The sequence below is a fragment of the Lissotriton helveticus genome, chromosome 8 (genome assembly GCF_964261635.1).
Source record: "Lissotriton helveticus chromosome 8, aLisHel1.1, whole genome shotgun sequence".
Lineage (NCBI taxonomy): Eukaryota > Metazoa > Chordata > Amphibia > Caudata > Salamandridae > Lissotriton > Lissotriton helveticus.
Window position 1 is genome coordinate 1,630,325,097 of NC_136069.1, and position 14,363 is coordinate 1,630,339,459.

Below are 14,363 nucleotides of genomic sequence, written 5' to 3' on the forward strand. Positions count from 1 at the left end.
GAAGGGCTACAGATAAAATTATTCACAAAAACATTCTGAGTGTTCTCAGATGTAGGTGTGACTTATGCCAGGAAAAAGTCTTTCCACTTGCATAATTTATTGCCGAGTCCAAAAACAACACACATCTAAGTTGCCCACGCGGAGGTGTTACTGACGTGTGCGTAAACTATGCATAAATTAAACATTCATGTTCCTGTTTGGTGGGTAGAAATGGGCGTTTCTTAGGGATTGTAAGTGGAGGCCAAGGAAGAACAGTGCCTGTGAGGTGATCTCTTACCCAGTGGTATGTTTGTATTCACAACCATTATGCAATATATTTCACACACTGCTATGCACTTCTGTCTTACACTTGAATAACACAGCCGTAAACAGAGCAGTAAGGGTGGGAAGTGCAGCAGTTGGGTTTATTTACAGGTCTTTTTCCCATATTAAAAGTGACACACCGGTGGCGCAAGGGGCTTCTAAATGAGCCCAGTTTTTACATTGTCACAGGATGTGCGTAGGAAGGAAATCAATTCCAATGGAGAATGTGTTTTATGGACAACAAAAAAGAACATTCCTCGATCTGAGGGGGCGGGGTAAACTCTTGGGTGAAGACCAATCACTTCAGAATGATGTCATCACAGCAGGTCATTCCATTTATTCTGGAAAAGGACTTTCTTGACACCAGAGACCTCCAGGACGCCGGTCTTCACATTCATCGAAGACACCAGAAGCTTCTGCTCTTCGCAGTTGATCCTTGTCATTTTCAGTTCAGGGTTCGGCCCTTCGGGCTAAAATCAGCACAGAGTCACAGGGACGGGCCAGGAATGCGCCGTTCTTGTCTTTTTTCCTTGCGCTGGCACTGTTTCGGCAGCCTAGCGCCAACGCAGACACCCTGCACCATGGTGCAAGGGTGCCTCAGTTGCAGGCAGGAGTGTTTTGTGCAGAAAGGTGCACCTAGCTGCACAAAAACAATTCTGAGAGGCTGTTTCCTTACAAAGAAAGAGGAACAAACGAGGACAAAATAAACATATTTCTCCTTGTTACGCCTCCCTTGGGGAGGCGAATCTTTTTGGCGCATTCCTAGATATACATGGGAATACGTCAAAAGCCATCGAAGTTGCATGGGAACCCAGATCAGAGTTCGGCCCTTTGGGGTAAAATCAGCGATCCGAGTTTTTACCAAGGCGCCGGCACGCTTGAAGGCCCTTCTGCATCAGGAGGGCATCTCCATTCTTCAGTACTCAGACCATGTCTAGTATCACCGCCACCAAGAGACAGCACTGAGCTTCAGGTGACGAGGGTGATTTCACCTGTTGAAGCGGCATGGATTTCTAGCTAGCCTGAAGAAATCTCATCTGACCCCAGGACCAGAGGTTCACCGGTTGCAGGTTCAGGACCAGCAAGGTTCTAGTTACCGTGCCCGAGAAGAGGCGCAAGAAAATGTGTCATGTGACAGAGATCATGGACTTGGACAATCCAATGGTGTCTGCCTGGTTAAACGTGCAGGCACTGCTTAATTTGTAGAAAAAAAAACATAAGTGCTAGGCCTCTCATCAGGAGACCACTGCAGCTTGCACCAGACATTGCCCCTGCTGTGCTGTCACTGATAAAAACAATACAACTAGTAACCATCACACTTCTACACGTGTGACAATTCGGACAATTCCAGGCCCCCAAAGCTATAAGAATGGTTTGGGCGGGAGGTCATTTTTAATGTATATTGAATTAATAATTAACTGTTGTTATGGGAATCTCTAAATTAGCCAGACAGCCACCTTGTGGCAGACTGTCACAAGCACCGGTGTTGACAATTAAGTGCCGGTGCCGCGCACCGGAAACCACTGGCTCAAATTAAGCACTGGGTTCAAGGCGACTTAACAGCGGCCATGTGTCACACCCCTTCATTCAGATATTTCAGGACGGGGTTGTGCTTCTCCCTGGCTCGTCTTGTGTCCTCAAGGTAAATTCAGCTTTTCGTATTGACCAGAGGTGCTTCTACCAGTATTTGTCCGAACCCTCAGACTCCCGGGGATAAAGACCTGCTCACCGTAGACATGAGGCACTCGATTCTCATTTACTTGGACAGGGTCTGGGAGTTTAGGGGCATATTATCAACAACTAGCGATATTTATCGCTAAGTAAACTTTTCGACATTTTTTTTATCGCCGGATTTTATCGCAGAGATAACGTGCTATTAGCAACGTTTATCTCTAAAGCGATAAAATTTCCGGCGATAGCGGCGAAATGTGTGAATATCGCTGGAAATCTAGCGATATTCAGGCATTATCGCTAATAGGAACTCAGCCTGAATATCCACCTCCCATTGGATATACAGGCTAAGAACTGGTCTGAGCAGGGGTTAGGATTTGGAGATATTCGCGCTTAGCGTGAATATTTCCAGCGCTACGCCTGTGTTGATAATAGGCGATAGCGATGTTAGCGACTGCTGTCAGTCGCTAACTGGTTGGGTACGCCCACTTTGCATGTCATTAGCGATAAATATCGCTGACATGCAAAGCGGGCCCCAAACCGCTCGCTATCACCTACAAGCTGTCGCTAACTGCTGTTAGCGACAGCTTGCTAATAGTGCGATAAAATTAACTAGTTTCTTCCTCTGTCATTTTGTAAATTTTGGTCCAGCTAGGAGGGCATTCCGCCTCTCTTAGCTTGGGCAAAATTTCCAAGTCTTCACTCCAGAGCTGATGGCTCTTGCATACAGAGAAGTGGCCATACCCTTCCAAGAAGGGGTGGAAGTGAGACCCACCAGGGCCATGTCAACTTCTTCTACAGTCACAAGCGACATCTTTGGAAGACATTTGTAGGGCGGCAACATGGGCAGCCCCCTCTACTGTCATTGAGCATTACAGGGTGATGCATGGGATATACCTTAAGGATATTTTGGGGTCAAGGGTTCTTTTATCCATAACGAACCAACTCCACACAAACACAACTGAGCTGAGCGTGGAAATTCAGGTGTCCTGTTCCCTCTCATTGTTTGTTGTATCTCATTATCTAATTAAACAATGCGAGAGCGACAAGGAGGTACTGCTCCGATTACTTACTGGGCGGTAATTGCAATGCTCCAGTCTAGCTCGCTTTGCATAATTAGCCCCTCCCTCCCACCCTCTTGGCACGAGGCCAGCTGTGTGGGAGAGGGCTCGAGACAACTAAACAGGAGCTGGGGAGGGTGGGAGGGGGTTTTATTATGAGGGAATTTAATGTGGGCGTGTCTATGACGTGCAGCTGTCTCATTACGTAATTAACCAAAGCCAGAGCTCCACTAGGAGTGATACAATTTGGGAATTTTTCTTCTGCCAACAGATTTTATTGGGAAACGAAAGTGTCCAAAATAATCAGAACAGCTCCAGAGGCTGCTGAAAGACGACAAATTGGTGTGGTACAAAAACACAATTAAAGTCACACACACAGACCTGGCTTTAGGCCACGTGAAGAGGTAGAACTGAGATAGTATGATGTATGTCACATATGGGAAATGTATGGAACACGTCGCTGTTGATGGTTCCAGACTGGAAGATCAGGGCTGATAAGATTGCGCCTGTCAAATAGATCTGTGTGCAACTCATAGACTGCATGCTTTGAGCTGGGCGGGACTGACTCAGCCTTTCATCCTTGTGAGGGGACAACTAATGACTAGGGTAACAGCAGCATCTGCCATTTATGGGGGGGAGCATGCAAGGCGGGGGCAGCTATGAACACAGGGCACGCCATTATTACCAATTGTCCCCGTGACCCTCGGGAGCAGAGGTCCGCCCAGGTTTCAAGGAATTCTGCCCAGAATGTCTAACCCCTCCCAATCCCGTCCCTCAGTGAGACGAGGCAGAGTGGACACCTTGCTACCTTTTGAAGTAGTTTGGGATCCCGTCCCGGCATCTCCTCTTAACCAAACACTGTGTGATCCTGGGCTAGCCTTCCTCTGCCTCTCCCAACCACATCCACTTCAGTTCCCTCATCTGCTAAAACGGAGCTCAGAACGCACCTGTCAACACCTCTACCTGGTGCGTGTCGATAACGCACCTGCGTGTAGCTCCTCTCCCAGGGCGGGTGCAGTCAAGGCACCTGCGCCTCTCCTCCAGGCGGAAGCAGTCGGGAGACACCCGCGTCTCCGTGTCCCTCTCTCCATGGGAGGGGGCGAACGACTCATCTGACCGCTGCTCTCCGCTCCCTCCATGCAGGACAGGGAGGAGACAGAGGCAGGACCCTGTCACCCCCTAAGCCTGCCCGCTCCCCTCTCCCAGCGAGAGTGGAGGTCTCACCTGCATGTAGCTCCTCTGCCAGGTTGAGGGCTACAAGGCGCTGCAGCGCTCCCCGTTCCGTCCATGCGCGCACAGACAGGGAGGAGACAGAGTCAGGACCTTGTTAACCCCACGCCTGCCCGCCCCTCTCGCCCAGCGTGAGTGGAGGTCTCACCTGCGTGTAGCTCCTCTGCCAGGCTGATGGCATCGAGGCGCTGCAGCGCTCTCCCGCTCGGGCGCATCAGACAGGGCACGGTCTCTGTTTACACCTGTTCCTCCCTCGTCCAGGATGTGCCTCTGGTTGCCACAGACAACCAGGACGGCTTCCTCTGCCAGGTGCGCACGCCCACGCGCACACGTGCTCTCCAGGTACCCACCCCCACCTGCGCCCGCCTCTGCCCGTCCAGCCAGGTGGCACCGGCTCCCGGTGGCACACTCCCCAAGAAGAGCAGGAAGTGGTACCTTTAATTTCACCGACACAAGCGGACCCACGAGGAGCGGGCACAGCAGGCGCTTGGGTTTAGCTTCAAGGCGCTGCGCAGCGCAGGAGGGGCAGACAGGGGTGCGCGTGCGCCTTCTTTAGGAGCGCGCAGGTACTTTCTATAGTCCTGCCACAAATGTCTCTCTATTTTTTATTGTTAATGATATAGCGCCTCGATTCGAGCTAGTGTGCGGAAGGCACAAGGGGATCCTGGTCCGACCACTACAGCAGGTTAAAGACAACTCATTTTACGCACCCAACACAGCCCAAAGAAACCAGGCAACGTGTCCCCCCCCGCCCCCATACCACTACTGACTCCAGCTAACACGCTCACATAACAACATGCCAGGTGTGGACAAGCCAGGTAACCCAGACAGGACCTACGCGCGACAGGACCCCCGACCACCCCTTTCATTTCTGTAACCCACTGGCTACAGGTGGACAAGCCAGACACCCCGGATGGTTTTTGATCGCCAGCTCACGAACCGATGCCGGCTTTGCCCAGGGGCGGATCTTTGTCCACTATGGTCAGTGTTTCCAGCATTCTCCACTGGTAGAGAAGCACAGAGCGTTTATCAGACTTCTATCCGGACCTTTGACCTCTTTTTGAGAGTTTTTGACAGAGACGTTTTAAGGCATGGGTAAAGTGGGCTCTGGCCCAGGGCCACAGCCTCTCTGGAGCCCCCTGAGAGAGCCAGCTCTGTTCTGCAGAGCCCTGATGACCTTGAATAATTCTGAAATAGATTGTTTTTTTTTTTTTTCACAACCGTGAAATAGATTGTTTTAAATGCAGTTTTTCTTTAATTTATTTTTAATGTTGGTGATGTGTGAGAGTCTATTACAGTCATTTTGCAGAGAAATGTTGAATTTATGTTAGACCTGGGCGGAACTTGCGGATTTCCGCTACACGGAACTCCGCAAAGTGACCCAAAAACTCTGCCATGCTAAGTGGAGTTCCGCAAGCAGTGGAGTGCGTTAGGTCGTGCTGTTCGCGCTGATTTTTAGCACTGGGTGTTTGTCTCAACTTACTCCACGACCCCGTCCACGAGAACCCCATCCTCTAGTGGCCGCAACGTTCTGCAACGTTGGGCACTCACTGCGCCAGTGTCCCTCCTCCTTACAATTCGCACACTGATTCGGCTCCACAGGCACAGGCACATCTGTTGGTGTGGGGCAGCTGTCGGGCCAGACCAGTGCAGCATCCTCTCCCGTTCCCTCTAGATACCTGCTGCATCAACACCAGGGCCGGACTGGAAACCAAAACTGGCCCTGGCAAAGAGCTCGGCTGGTCCCCCTGGGAGCGTCTGAGCTGTTTGTCAGGGCCGGTTTCGGCCAATTTTGTTACAGGATCCGATTGCTGCAAAAACGCCTCTGTAACAAAAACGGCCCCCAGGGGCCCAAAATCGCCCCCCACCCTAGCGGCCTACCGGGGAAACGCCTGGTGCCCGCTCCGGCCAGTCCGGCCCTGATAAACACCTACGTCTCTAACTCTTTATTTTTGTTCTCCACCTTCTCCTTCTCTTCGTTCTCCCTATGCTCATAATATTGTGCCATATTCAATATCACTGATGGGGAGGGGAGGAGGTGGTCCAAGTGCTCTCCAAAGCCTGTAACCAAGTCGCAATGTCGGGAAGCAGGTTCGTAACAAATCTGTTAACGAACAATTAGACACCTCCTTCCATTGACAAATCTTGTCCACTAAAATCCAAGAACACACCTTCAAACCTAGTAAAAAAATCTGATACACTTTCTTCTTTCTTCTGACGACATGCTGTTAACTTGTCCCAATCTACTCTTCTAGGTGGAATTAGAGAGTGCATATACATAATAATACGACCCGGCAAAGCTAGTATCTCAGCCTTAAGCTTCTCACCAGGCTTCCTCTCCTTATTCCATGCCTGGATCTCGTCCCAAATGCCACCCGACTCCACAACATGGTCCTGTGTATGCACCTGCCGCCAAATATCCACTGGTACCAACAAACCAAAAAACATTTCAATGTCTGGCTACGTCATCATTGTCGACGATGAGGCTCCTGTCAATTCTTTGTAATATGCAGCCGGATTTTTCCTAGGGTCGGGCAACTGAGATAAAACCTCAATCCTTTTCCATGGAGTGTAAACCCATTGTTCTTGAAAACGGGCCTCTACTCGCTGTCTAACAACGGCATCATGCTGATCACGCAGCTCCGGTATCGCAGGGTGAAAAATAGGATGTACTTCTTCATTTGAAACTGGGATGCTGTTGTCGGGCTCTACCTTGATAACCAATCAGTGTTGCAACATTACTAAAACATTGTTAGGGGCCATGTCGGCAGCATGCACACGGTCCAGGATGTCATAAATAATCTGAGGTGCGACACCATTGAAACACTGGTCCCACAACCCAATTAATGATGCTGACATATGCTTTAGGGCATGCTGCTGTACCAACGGTTCATACTCTTTCAACATACTCCACACATCCTCCACGCTGTAAACCGGATTCCGAGCCCACTGTGGAGCCTGATTAGCTACCACCTTTTTCTCTACATCTCCCACATCAGATCGAATAAGCACCTGCCCCATTCGCTCCTGTGCAGTCGCCCAGTCCCTCTTGTCCAGTCCACGCACCGGCGTCCCAATACTCAGCAAGGTTGGGAAAGGGAGATGCGGGGAAGTCACAGTAGATGAAGGGGCAGGCACCAAACTTAATAATGGCTGTGTTGAGGGTGTGAGGGATGGAGAGAAAGAGTAGGCTGAAACAATAGGCGCAGCAGGGAGACTTGCAGTTGTCACAGCCGGGGCATGTGAGGCTAGAGAAAGAGAAGGTGCTGTCGCCGAAGCAGCCAGGTCAAAAGCAGAAGAACCAGAGGTGGAGGCAGGAGGGGCATAAGACAAGAGGCAGTGGGACAGTAGGGTATTTTCTCTGAAGGGCATAGGGAGGTGGAGGTGGAGTGTCTAATAGCTCCTCCATAAATTTATGTCCTTCCTCTTGGGCAACATATGATTTGTCACATTGCAATCAAAACTTTCTATCAGCGCACTCTTTACCTTTTTCTACTTTCTCTCTAACATACACTACTGCTTTCTGAGTCACTGTCTGTTTCTTTTCTCTTCGGGCCTCTTTTTCTGTTTTTATTCGCCTTTTCCTAGCTTCATTTTGCCGTACTTGAAGATAATCAAAGATCGACTGCCTACTTCGTTTTGCAACCAATTTATCTTGCAGGAAATTCAGTTTTTACTTATCAAAGGTACCTGTTAGCGGCCACTGCAGCTCGGCATTGTCCCTCATATATTTGTGCCATAATGTACTAAACATAATAGGGCCAAGGCCATGCTTAACATATATATCAAAGTTCGGGGTGCCTTCCAGAGGCACAGGTTGCCTTTCCTCCAATCGAGCCTCAGCGGAACAACAGCGGCATCACAAACAACACAGCTTGCTCAAACAGGGCATCTTAAGAGGGGACAAGTTCACTATTCGTGCCAGACAAATAATTCACAAATATCTTTTAAAAAGGTGGGTTCTCAGACCGTATCAAACAAAGAAAACTAAAAGTCAGTCCTCAGACTCCACCAAAGAGTAAAATCAAAATCGACAGCACAAAACCAAAAGCCGCCCAACTCCCAGGCATTTTCAAAAGCAAGCCAAATCCCTTATGTTGTCTGGCAGAGTGTCAGCAGATTCTCAGGATCCAAATCGGTCCGCAGACCTGCCAAGTACAAATCAAATGGTCCTTAGACAATACCAAAGATTATTCAAAATGACACCATATTTACAAAGAACCAAGACAAACTCACCTGGTGCACACAGGTCAAACAAATGTATTCACCACTGCCGACTCTTCAGACCAAATGGTCAGATCCAGGGGTTTCGCCTTTCAGGACCCCAGCCAGGATGACCACTGGGCGAGGCACCGCATGATTAGATAGGCGGGGCAGCTGCAAGTACTAGGCTCTATCGTGCAGGGATCCCCAATCTGCCCATCTGACTCGGCGTGGCCTCGTCCTCCTCACCTGTCCGCGGGCGTGGATGTGTCAGCCCGATGGAGTTCCTGTTCGGGTGCCAACTGAAGGAAGTGACCCGATTAGGGCCACCCAGGTCACTCAAGACCACCTTTCAGCTTTCCACACAAATGAAGAGTTGGTCAGACAGTAGAGAATACAAACCAAGTTAGTTGTTAGTTTTCGCTCGTGCGGAGTCCAGTCTGACTAGCCTCCTTAGATGCTGCCGAGAGGACTGACTCTCCTCAACATTACATTAGTTATACATTTCCAATGCCCAGCAGGACCCACCCGAATTTGGAAAACTCCAGTTCGATCAGGCTAACAGAGGAGATTCAGAAGATGAGTTACGCTCCTGGGATGGGGTACATGTTATCTCTACCTCAAGGTTACTCTGTCCGTGCCCGCTATGGTAGAGCATGAGAACGGGCCTATGTAACAAAGAAGGTATGTAAAGGTACATTCATGTATTCAATGAGACAGCGAAGCTCAACCTTAAAGAAATACAAAAAAGAAATATTGGAGCTTTTCTGCTGAGGCAGACAGAACAAGAAAGAAGTTAGTTCTGATCATTTCACAAAATGGCGGCTGTGGGCAAAATGGTGCCACAAATGCTAACTGAAGCGCAATGCCAATAGGGGAGCAGATTGAAAGTATTTTTCAAGTCCAACAAGCTGTCGGGACCATCCGCGACCACCCATGCTGAGAAATCTCGCTGGGAGGTGGTCTGGAGTAAGATCTTCCTCGCTTGCGCTCGCCAATGTTACAAAGCGGATTTTTTAAAACTCTGCATGCTGTACGGAGCGGGAAAATATCTCCAAACTCCGCAGGCAGAGCGGAAATGCATGCCCAGGCATAGTTTATGTTTCATGCAATAGCCATAAAAAAGTTTCTTTTAGATCAAAACAGGACCTCACATATGAGACATGAGAAGGTGTCGCAAATATTATTTGAAGTTATGTTAGTGAGCTGCTGCTGTGTTACACTATGGAAAACACACATCACTATCCCTGAATATTAAATGTAAACACATTTAGAATTTGGATGAGTGTGCCTGTGCACAGTCAGTGACCTGGCCAGAGAGGGCATGAAAGAACAGAAATTGGAATATTCAAAGTTATTCTGAACAGGAGCCATCAAAACAAGTTTGTCCCAGGGCCCCCAAAATCCTTAAGATGTCCCTGCTTTTTGTTCCAGCTGTACAACAGAGCCAGAAGCCAATCTACCGTCCTAAGACCCACTGATTTATTCGACTAGGATCAAAATGTCAACAATGTAACACTGAGACTGCAAAGATAATTCATCACATAGGAGCATCTAGTGATCAGGTTGGCTTTTTGATCTTAGGATCCGAAACAAAGGGCAACAAGACACATATTTGCTGGTTATTTGTGTTATGTACCTGCGGGTGGTACCTCAGGAGGATACATAGCATGCTCCTTGAATGTTGAAGAGTTGGGTTCTTATCAGTGTTAAACTCTGTGAAATTCTCCACTGACACCAAATTGTAGCCGATTGCTTAGGGCAACCCCAGGTCAAACAGGTAAGACTCCTAGCATGCACCAATGCACTCTGTTTGCACCATAGCCAGCGCTGAGCGGTATCTCACCTCACGACTACCAGACCAAGGCTGTAGACCAGCTGGCTATATTTGAGAATGCCTGTCTCTCCCTGGATTCCCAGCAGGACCAGATTCACCTATAAATTGAGAGGTGTCCCAGCACATCTGAGGTGCATCTTATGACATCTATGAATGAATGTCCTCTCCATGCTTTCGCATCTCGGTCATATACTGATCAGCCCAAACCAGAGTAGCTTGGAGAATGCAGCAGTGCTCCAGAAAGGGAAGTGGTGCAAAGGTTATGCACCTACTAGGCATTGGTGATAATTTTCGGATGACTGATGAAGCACACTTTAGGAAGTTAACTTCATTTTTGAGCCTCAACTTTCAATGTTCTTTCATGGATATGAATCAAGACATAAGTATGAGCTCAGCTATCTTCCACCCTTTCACTGCTCTCTTGCTTCTGTGTTTTGTCCTCTCCACCTTGTTGCTTATGCCCTTGTATATTTTGTGTTTGCTTGGCCAGCTTACATAATCTTTGTACTTGGGTTGTTTTGTTATTTATGTGAGGGAGGTGTTTTTTTTGTGTGAGACAGGGTGTTGATGCTTGAGTCGCTTGTATTATCTTTTCCTGTTTGCGTTTCCTACTTTTCCACCTTTTCTTTCAATGTTTTCATTCAGTGTATTTACTTCTCATTTTTCCTTGCTTATTTTCTGATGCATTTTTGGTACTTCCTTCCTTTCCATTGTAAAGGAGTGAGATATGTGTTATCCTGCAGCGCAGCCAGAATGAATGCCTGCCTGATAGAGGTTTGGTATGTGGGATGTTGGAGTGCCTGTGTCAGTTGGTGATGGGCTGAGCCGCAGGGAGGCTGCTCCTGGTGGGGCTCTATCCCATGTATCATGCTAATTAATAAATCTACATGAAAACTTAAAAAAAAATAAAGTGTGTGGTGCACCTTGTGAGGACACTGGTGCTGTCAGCAGCCCTGGGGTGATACTCGTATTTGAAACATATAACATTGTACAGTATCTTAGTTAAAAATGATAATCAACTTTCAGACACAGTTTTCCACCACAGAACCAACACAAATCATTCATATATAGTGTACCTTATGAGTTTATGCCTTCTCCCCGCTGCACTGGAATGTACATTTTCTGGAAATCTGTGATAGAAGCAGAAGAAAAAGTCAGTGATGTCCCCTGAAGCCACCTTCAGAGAATCTCCCCCACAAACATGGAGAAGACAACAGAACTTGACCCAATCCAATGTACATTCTCGGTCATCCGTGACTAGACCTGAACCCGAATCAACCAGTTTTACTCCTTCTGTTTGGGCTCTTGTTCACCCTTTAAGGTGCTCTGCTCGTTATGCTGAATGAATGTCACATTACTAATTGATTTCTAGATCCAGCTGAGTTACTCTACATTTTCTTTCATTGAACTGACATATTTCTGCCTCTACAGACCTAAGTAATTAACAATTTTGAACAGGTTACTGAAAAAACACAAAACCCAATGTGTGTGGCTTGATTACACGCTGGATTCTTAGATTGTTTGGATGTTTTGATGCCATCTATAAGACAGATGTCTTTCTAAAGTGAATGGGTAAATGCATCAAAATCCAAGGGGGCAGATTTACGAGTCCCTTGCGCCTTCTTGCGCCGCCATTGTGTCACTTTTTTTGACTCAATGGCGGCGCAAACAATGCGGCCTATTTACAACGTAGGGAGATGCGTCACGTTGCAAAGCCCTGCGTCACATTATACCTGCTCCAGGTATAATATATGCAGGGTGGGCGTTCCCACGCAGGAAGGCCTCGTAAAAGTGACGCAGTGAAATCTACAAGATTTCACTGCGTCACTTTTAGGACGCTACTGCGTCAAAGCCTTCCGCCTGCTTGAAGCAGGCGTAAGGAGTGACACAGTACAGTAAGTATAGGCCTCAAAATACATTGCTGGAGTTGTGTCGTGCTTGCGACACAACTCCAGCAATGCGTGACTTTTGGGCCAACAGATGCGTCAGAATTTCTGACGCATCTGTTAATCCTGGCACCATGGTGCGCCGTATTGTAAATACGGCGCATCCATGGAGGAGCAAGGGTTTCTCAGGGTGGCGCAGGGAAAGTGACGCATCTCTTCAGATGCGTCACTTTCTTGTAAATCTGCCTCAAGGTGTTTTTAGAACACTTAAAATGAAAACAACTGTTTTAGATCGGTCAGCCTTATGGTGGGCTTCCCCCAAATTGTTTTGCCTCCCCTCCTGTTTTACTGAATTTGTTTTAGTTGGCCATGGGACTTTGTGCACTTTGTCACTGCTAACCAGTGCTAAATTGCTTGTGCTCACTCACTAAAACATGGTCAAATTGGGTTATTCCTGATTGGCATATTTAATTTACTTATTAGTCCCTAGTATGGTGATATATCATATGCCCAGGGCCAGTAAATTAAATGCTGCTAGTGGGCCTGCAGCACGTATTGCTCCACCCACTTAAGTAGCCTTCAAAATATGTCTCATGCCTGCCATTGCAGTTTGAATGCAGTTTAAACTGCCAATTCGACTTGGCAAAATAACCCCATTGCCAATCCTAAAACTCCTTTTTTAGGTCAGGCCTAGCACAGTGCGCATGCATTACTCTGTGAGGCTTGCTGTATCTGGTATGTGTGGTGGAAGAAACTCCCCTCTTTTCTATTGGCGTCTGTTAGTACCCTTATTAAATGCCTGCTTCTGTTTGGTGGTTTAGGGTAAATTAGTCCAGCCTTTTGGCATTTTGGACCCTCCCAGGCGACTGCCCCTGTTACTGTGGCATTATTATGTTTTAATATCTGTTGGTTCCTGTGCACTCCATTTTCTTTCCCATCAGCTCATCAGTAGGGCTTCGCGGACGCCACACTTCATGGTTTGGACATATCGATATTAGGCCAGCCTTCACTTTCGCTTCCTTTGCTGCCTGTTTCTTTGTGGCTTCCCCCCTCCCTTCTCACGCTCGGAGCCCGCCCCCACCCTCCAAGCACATACACAGCTGCGGGTTTCTCACAACAGAGAGACCTCGTACTGCAACCCCCCCCCCCAGCGTGCCACTACTTTTTAAATTTAATGTAATCCATTCCCCTACTTTTTTATTTCAGAAATGCATCCCAGGATGGCAGAAATAGCCAAGTCCTAAAAATAAGACTCCAGGACAGGAGGGGGAGGGCAGAGAAGGAAAAGGACTCTGTCTTTCCCTTCTTGCCCAGAGAAGACAAGGACAGTCAGTGTTGACTTCTCCTGCTCTGCCCTTTCCCAGCGTCCCTCTCGTTTTTCCTCTTAGTTCTTCTCTTTCTGCCTCTGCCTCGCTCCTCCTCACTTGCTTAAAACCGGGGGCCTCATTTATGAAAAGTGACGCATCGCTGCGTGAAAACAGCGATGCGTCACTTTTCACTGCGCACTTCTTGCGACACCAATGATGCGTCATATTTACAGTATGACGCATCATGTCGCAAGGAGTTACAGATACGTCAGTATTTCTGACGTATCTGTAAGCGCAAAAGTCACGCATTGCTGGAATGTGTCACAAAAGTGACGCAACTCCAGCAATGCGCCCTTTCACATGGGGCAAGCCCCATGTGAAAGGGCCTGCGTCAGTCTTACGCCTGCTGTGAGGCAGGCGCAAGATTTTGACGCAACGGAGTCCTAAAAGTGACGCAGTGAAATCTCATAGATTTCACTGCGTCACTTCTACGACCCTTCCTTGCGTCAATACGCCCCCCTTGCATACATTATACCTGGCGCAGGTATAATGTGGCGCAGGGGTTTACAAAGTGACGCATCTACCTAGATGCGTCACTTTGTAAATATGGTGCAACAAGGCACATTATTTACGCTGCTGGTGCGTCACAAAAAGTGACGCACCGGCGGCGTAAAAGTGACCCACGGCCTCATAAATGAGGCCCCAAGACTTAAAGAAACATTTCTTACCCTCTCTTCCTCTCCTTTCCTTTATTTGTTCCCCGGTGAAATGGATCCAAAAAAGAAAAACACTTTTGCTGGAAATGTCTTTTTTGGTATTTTTCTATCGCAAAATGGAGCCTCGGGGACACAGAGAAAGAAAAGGT